The 7,831-nt window shown below is 42.2% G+C and overlaps 1 protein-coding gene across 1 annotated transcript in view; it reads right to left on the bottom strand.

Annotated features, from left to right (window-relative positions):
• The window catches only part of KPNA1 (karyopherin subunit alpha 1), a 53,406-nt gene extending 46,247 nt beyond the window's left edge, over positions 1–7,159 (bottom strand). The window contains exon 1 of the mRNA XM_082774195.1: positions 7,042–7,159. The gene's annotated coding sequence lies outside the window, so the exon portion shown is untranslated. The remainder of the gene's footprint in view (positions 1–7,041) is intronic.
• Positions 7,160–7,831: the final 672 nt, after the last annotated feature.

A 7,831-nucleotide genomic window follows, 5' to 3' on the forward strand; every position in this document is an offset into this window, starting at 1 on the left:
TTTTTTTACCTGCAAAGTGTTTATTTTAGAAAGCCTTGCTATTTTGCTTTTTGCCAATTTGAAGGCAACAGGTTCAGGATACTAAGAAAATTATTTAAATATTTAGGAAATAAGCTGTCAGCTTTCTTGCAAGTGACAGAAAACTTCCTAGTACACAGACATATAAAGACAGGCGCAGTCTTCATAGTAAAACCATGAATAATATATGGTGTATAATGATACAAATACTACCTAGGGATTAATGCTATTTCCCTGGAAAAACTTTTATGCAGCATCCTACATTTGACATCATGCTAGAGAGATGAAACAACATCCACCAAGTCTCTGCATTGCTGACAGTGTTATCTGAGGAAAAAAGAACATACAGAGTAGCAGTAGACTGACATCTCTCTTCACTGCCACCTCCTGTTGCTTGAAAACCTGACGTTGTGGTGAGGCTGTATCTGCTTCTTTTGTTAAATTCTTGGAGTCTATGGAATGCCCATCAGTAGAAACATAAGGGACAAGGCATTGATTTCTAATTTCCAAAGGTCTCTGACTGCTGTAAGCTCAGGACAACTAGAGGAAAGTATATTTAACTAAGCTTCAAGAAACTATTCTTCAAGCACAACACAGCCAATTTCTAGAACCTTAGCTTAACTTTCTCCAGCTATAAAGCGAAATTGCAAAATATGTCTCACAAGGACTATAAAAGAACAGTTAGAGTATTTGTAAAGAGCTGCAAAGTAACTGTTGATGCTGATAGTTCAAACACTAGCACTAACTAGGAAACAAAATGATCATGTGAAATGAATGTTCTGTGGCTTGGGAAAGCTGCAGCAGCAGACAAGCCCTACTCACTAGAAGGAAGGACAGGCCTCAGCGTATGTAGCACGGCAGGGACGCACACTCCGATAGCAGATTCACAGAGGAACAAGCAGGAGCCACCTTCTGACAGCCAAGAGGTCAAAAAATTACAGGAGTTTCAAATGCAACGTAACATTCATGGTTGAATTTGGATAGAACATAAAGCCTTGAACCAGGGTTCAGAGTCTTAGGAAGCTGTTGTCAAAACATGGAAGTAGTGAGGGGATTTCATCACGGAATTCCCGCCCGTCTCCATTTCTTTCAAATCTGCTTTATTATGTACCCATTAATTTGCTTCCATAGAAGCAGAGAATCATTTAGATTGGAAATGACCTTTAAGATCATCCATCACCAGTTAATTCACAATCACTTCTGTCTTAGCAGCTTTATAAATCTGTACGATAGTAAACCAGGTATTGATCCACTTCATCTACAATAAACACAGCATGTTCTCGCTGTTCTTTGGCCACTTAGCAAGTTTGGCTGCTACTTGCCCAAAATAAGGTCAACCTTAAGTCAATTATAACAAAGCTTGAGAAGAGGCACAATTTTGCACAATGTGAAACATCAAATTACAGACTAATTAAAAAGCTCGATATTGACTGTTACGCTAATATAACAGACATGCTGAAAAGCAAACGGAGATAGAAAATAGGCTACACTGTAAGAACGATATGGAGAAGACCTGATGTCAAGTTTGTAGGGATGACACATTTCAAGGATTTCTCATCTTGCACGAGAAGGGAAAAAAAAAAAAAAGGCAGAAACAAAATGAAAATGTAATGCAATAAAAACAAAAATACAAAGGTGTTTTTGTGAAACAACTAAACCTGAAGGGTCAATTTAGCATGTTCCCAGGTAGCCTTCAGAAAGATCTTCCACACTCACAAAAGCATAGATGGGGTTGAAGATTTATTTTATTTATTTTTTTAGATGTCCCCAAAGGTAGGCGAACATCAGTTCGCCAACCCCTATTCTTTTATCACACTGAAAAACACACAGAAAGAAACAAAAAAAAAAAAAATCAAGGAAGCATACTCACGGTTGCAGCAAAAGAACTAACAGAATTACTTGGCACTTGGTGTTGTCTCAGAAGAGATCTGGCGCACCAGCCTGGACTACTTTTTAAGTGCAGAGACACCCACAGAACTGGTCACTTCAGCCAATCTTAAGAAGTTTAATGATTACGTTTTTGTTGTGGCTTTTTTGTTATGTGGTTTTGCTTTTTAAGTAAGCAACACTGGAGAGATTAAATAGTAAGGCATTTCTGAGGTTTATTAGAAAACAGTTTTACTAAACAAGAAAAAACAATAAAAGATAGATGGACACAGTATACCTAGTACTACACTGCAGATTCACTATCACCAAGTTATTTCTGATGTGGTTTTAGTCCCGTTTTTTAAAGGTCCATTTTGATTTAATGAAGCAACAGATACAGCTTCCAAAGCTTTGGAAACCTTTTAATTTGAACAAGAGGGCCAAAAAACACTCACTCTTAAAGTCAGGGGAACTTAAAAGGAAAACACCTACAATTTTATTAAAAGGGCCTATCTGATTTGAATAACAAACACAGGTTTTTTCTGCTGCATTCAAAGCCATTGCAGTGCACACAAATCTGTTTAAATGAATGCTGATTTCTATAAACCCAGAGCGAACAATCAACCAAAAAGTTCCCACAAGCCATAAAACAAAGCAGCTAGTGATGGGGAATTAAACTTTTCAACCACATAGGATCACGCTAACATTAAAAAAAAATAACTTTATGCTAACATGACCACGTACATGAAACAACAAAAGTGATTACTCCTATTAATAAATTAAAATGCAACGCTTTTCTTTTAAAGCATAGATTCATTTTTATTTTCATTAAGATTACAGCACCTCCTCACCACACTTTACAGAACGAGCTGACCCACAACGTATTTTCTGTATTTTCTCTAAAACCTAGGGCATTTGAAAAATAATAGTCCAATAGGTATCTACGTAATTTGACAGTTGTTGTCTGCTGGAAAAAAGTCATCATAAAATTTTTAACGTGTCCTAAACATTCTTTGCAAGACAACAAGCGTGAACCTCTCAGCACTCCGTATCATGAAAATAAGAAATCCCATACAATCTTAAACAAATTAGGTTAAAAAATAAACTAAGTTTGATTTGTAGTTTCAAGCAACTTTTTTTGGGGGTTGTGAATGACCGCAGGCACTGAAACAAAACCTCTCTCTTGTATCCCCTGATGACAAATTTGCCTCCGACAAATTTATTGGTTGCTGTGACTCAGCATTATGAAAGGTATGAGATGTGCCCAAAGCTCTTCCGGGTAATTGGACACCAATGGCAATTGTAACTGCACAAAATAACAGTAAGCCAACATTCTGCAGAATGTGTACGAGCTCTGGACATCAGCAACTGAAAGAGTTGCATAATACAGATGTATCAGCCACACCAAGCCAAAACGCCCAAGAAGTTTAAAGCTTGAGGATGCTGGCTCTGCCTCCCAGCGTTGGCACCTGGCATCCCTCCTACCGACTGCTCCTAAAGCCAATGAACGCAAATCTCCCTTCCAATCATTTAATACAAAAATAATAATAAATTGAGAACATACAGACAGTTAAACAGGCTACCGTGTATGTGTTAGCTACAAAGGAGTCCTACATCTTTTAAGAGGCAACTTCATCCTGCATCATATTACTTTAAAAAAAATAATAACAGTTTAATGATAATGACAAAATTATTATCTGGTATTTCTTACAGGTACTTTGTGGGTTTTTTTTTTACAACCAAAAAGTGGTTTGTTCACCAAAGTGACATCTTCATACACCGACAGGTGCATTTTGTGTCAGGTGTAACCTCAACACTGGATTTAGTAGGCTTACAGTGCCTTCTTTGGAGATAAATACATTCAGGATGTTTAGCCACAGGATATTTAATTCCAAAGCCAGCAACTCTTATCATCTCAACATCAAACCCAGATTGTAAAATAAAATAAATCCTCGCTTGTCAAACTGGTTAGATTCTCACAGAACATATGAATTCTCCTGCTGAGCCTGGCGAGCCGCCCAAACTACCAAATAAAATCAGGAAAAGAAAGAATAACTATTCTAGACCATAAAGATAGTTTCAGCAGTTGGTGACTAGCTAAGTAAAATCTTACGAGATACGCTTACAACTCAGTGTGTAACTCTCGGTACACACCCAGGAACACAGTCCTGTTTCTTTCAGTTCTAATGCTTTTAGGTTCTGTCTCCTCGTGACACTGAGCATTAATAATGTTTCAAGAAAATATTAACTTCATCCCAATACAAGATTTATTCTGGTTCCAAACTCCATTTACCCCTTTACAGCATGAATGGATAAATAGAAAAGTTACGTCTGATTCACCACTACTTCCTACCACTTCTTCCTACACCTGCTACTAACATAATTTTTGAACACAAAATTTCTGGTGAAAGGAAATTCACTGTCCATCACCTGCCTAGACGACCCCTACTTTTTCTTTCTTCATAATAAATTACTGAATTCACACATTTAATACAGTTTGAGACATTCATGAGGTGGCATAATATGATTTCCAGTCCTATTGCTCTGCAGCTTTTCTATGTACTAGACGTTTTCACGAAGTACTTTACACTCCTTTTTGCTGTTTTTACAGAGTTCCCCTATGATCTTCAAAACAATTCAAAAGCACCAGTATTCCTGTGAGACTTATGTCTTGCTGTTGCATTTTGTATCATGAAAATCCCACGCTCATGTCTGGATATAAAACAGACCAATTTAATCTATTACTCACTTGACTTCAAAAGTTGTAATAGACTATGGACACATTTTATTTTTTTTTTTGAGAGCAGAAAAAAAATGATTTGCTATCAGATCATTGCCACTTATCTCTGAAGTTTATACGGGGATTTCTTTCTCTATTATTCTTGTATTATTTAAACAAGGAGTTATGTTTAGTGTCTTTGCATGAAGCTGAATAATTTTCCTATCAGTTCATCTTTAGTTCTTGTTCTCTGAAAGAAGAGGTGGCCTGGTCTTTCTAACTTGTTGTTTGTCTATGACATCATTCCAGAACCTCCTGTTCAAATATTTTAACCTCTCATAATGTTTTCTCAAATGAGTAATTCCTTTATTGTCTTTTATTTTTCTTGACTCGCTCCTAGCCTATTAGACTGCTGTGCACACTTACTCTCTTTGGCCTTCTGAAATATTTAAACAAATCGACTAAATTTAGCTAGTTACTGCTGCTGTTTCATTTCCGCTCCTGTTTCTAATTTAAATTAGAACCAATCAAATACAAAATAGGTGATGTGAATCATGGTTAACTGTTATATGTTATGCTTTTTCACATAAATTTGATTTTCATTTTTCTGGAGGGCACTGTTTTGGCTCCATTAATCTCACACTTCTTTCCACAATTTTTTCAACCTTTACAGTTGCCTTTAAAGACGGTTTCCTTTTGTGTTCTTAAGGACATGAGTTAGGCCCATTTGCCCCTCCAAGACATGAAAAACATCTGAGAAAAATCCACAATCTCGAGAAGAAAGAAACAAAGACATCAAAGCAAGCCTGCTATATACAAACAGGCTAAAATAAAACATACCATTCTGTTCACTTCAACTTATTCAACAGAAGAAAAAAGAAAAAAAAAAAAGGAAAAGAAAGAAGCGCTGTAGCACTGTACGGAAACATTGAAGTTGTAATAAAGCTGTCAAACAATCCAGTTAAATAAACATTTACACTTTAGCGTCTATAAAGAGCATTTCAGGAACTTTTACAATATCTGAAAAGTTGAATGCTTTTTGTTGTAATAGTGTCTTTTCTCAGTGCTGTTGAAATGAGCTATGGCTGCCTTTCCCTTTCTAAACTGGAAGGCCTGTGACTTACGCAGTGAGCAGCACTGAGACCAGTGCGCAGACAGGACCACCAAGGCAAGCCAGGTCTGAACACTTTAACACTGGGAATGCATCAGGAAAAACCAATGGGTGGCACACTGATAGCAAAGGGAAACGTCCTGGTACAGAGCTGGAGTTAGAGATGGGATGTGACAAAGGCACTGTTTAGAAACCTCAGGGGGAAGTTACAGTCTCAGTAACAGTGATATTCTCTTGGAGCTGAAGCATTACTACAACTGTTTGAAAAATTCTGGCAAGGGACCCCACTGCGAGAACCTCTACCTCCCACATCATCTTACATTACCATGCCTCAAGCTACTGTTCATCTTCCCTGTGCCTTTGGGCACATCCCAAGCACAATTAAAGGTGCAACTGCAGTTCGAGTAGAAACAAAGTTGCTTTGAACTAGCTCACTCATATGTCAGCGCAATGCATTAACGTGCCAGAGAGTGCAACATAATAAAAACAAGGACGGACATACCAAAGCCTCGTCTGATTCAAACTATTAATTGCCATACCGTTCCAGTATATACAAAAGGGATTTCAAACAGCTAGCTGCTGGGTGTAAAGTCGCAATCCATCTCTGGATAGCCCACAAACGCATCTCAACTTGTTACATCTGTCATTAACGTTAAGCAGGTAGAGCAGAATATATGTCAGGGAACAAAAAAAAAATATCTAGAGAAATAGAAAGTTGAATAAAAATAGATGAGGAAACGACTAAATGCAGAATTCCATTTGGGAATTCTGCGAAAGCGGCAGCCCGGCGTTGTCACAGCTCACGCCGCGCACTTCCAGCCTGGAGTTTCAGCTTTCACTAAACGCCCTCAAGAGGCAAAGCACAAAACCGCCACCCCATGCATCCCGCTACGAGGGAGCCGCGCTCCAGGAGTATGAATGGGGGCGAGCTCCCGCCGGGCACGAACGGAAGACAAATAACAAATAAAGACACCAGGCTGAGGAGACGCGCGGCAGCCCCCTGCCCCACGCGGCCGGCCGCGGCCCCCCTCCCAGCCCCGTCCCCCTGACGGACGGGGGGTGCCGGGGATGCCGGGCCAGGCACGATCGCGGCCGGGAGCCCGGGGCGGGGCGGGGCCGTGCCGGGCCCGGTGGCTGTGGCCGTGCTCCAGGCGCGGGGCCTCCCGCCGGGCCCGCCCCGCCCCGCCCCGCCCGCCCGCTGCACGCGCGCACGCCGGGGGCTCCCTCAGCACCGGGCCGGCCCCGCTCGGCTCCCGGCTCCGCTCCAGCAGCCCCGTCCCGTCCCGTCCCGTCCTTTCCCTTCCCGTCCCGTCCCTTCCCCTCCTACCTGCGGCCGGCGCGGCCCGGCCCGGCCCGGCGCTGGCTGCTGAGGAGCCCGAGGCGCGCGGAGCGCCGCTCCCTCTCTCCCTCCCTGCCTGCCCGGCGCTGGCTGCGGGCGGCAGTGCGCGTGCGCACGGCGAGCCGCGCAGCTTCCGGCCCCAGCGCGGGGCGCTCTGGGAGGGGGAGGCGTTCCGGCGGGGTAGGCGCTGGTAGGCTGCGGGAAGACTACAAGTCCCGGCAGGCAGCGCGGCGTTGTTCACAGTGCGGCGCAGCCGTAGGAAGGCGCGCAGAGCGTGCTGGGGGTTGTAGTCTGGAGAGTGGTGGATAGGCCATGTCGCGACTGTTGGGTGTGTTGGGATAAGTGCGGGTGCGGTACGGGGTGTGCGTATCCCAAGCAGCAGGGGGAGTCCTGCCTCGTCTCTGCCCTGCCCCGTCTCTGCCCTGCCCCGTCACTGGCACCATCAGCCCAACAAAGGCCATATTCCATATGCAGAGGAGCATGGCAGCTGGTATACAGCTGTACCTCTATGTATATACAGTATGAACACGCACATATCTACAGCTACACATCTATATATGTACGGTATGCACATGCACATGTGTATTTACATGCATATGTGCATATACATATCACACAGATAACATACGTTTCATAGGACGTCCATATGGCACAGTATTTCCACCCACAAAATTGAGATAAGAGAGAATAAAGCATTCATTCAACAGCTTTCTCCAGCAGTATTTGCCTCACAAAATAAATAAGTTACTCGTTCTTCTCAGAGAAGTCGCGTTTCTTC

This window comes from Aythya marila (assembly GCF_965140915.1).
Source record: "Aythya marila genome assembly, chromosome: 1".
In the NCBI taxonomy this organism is placed as follows: domain Eukaryota; kingdom Metazoa; phylum Chordata; class Aves; order Anseriformes; family Anatidae; genus Aythya; species Aythya marila.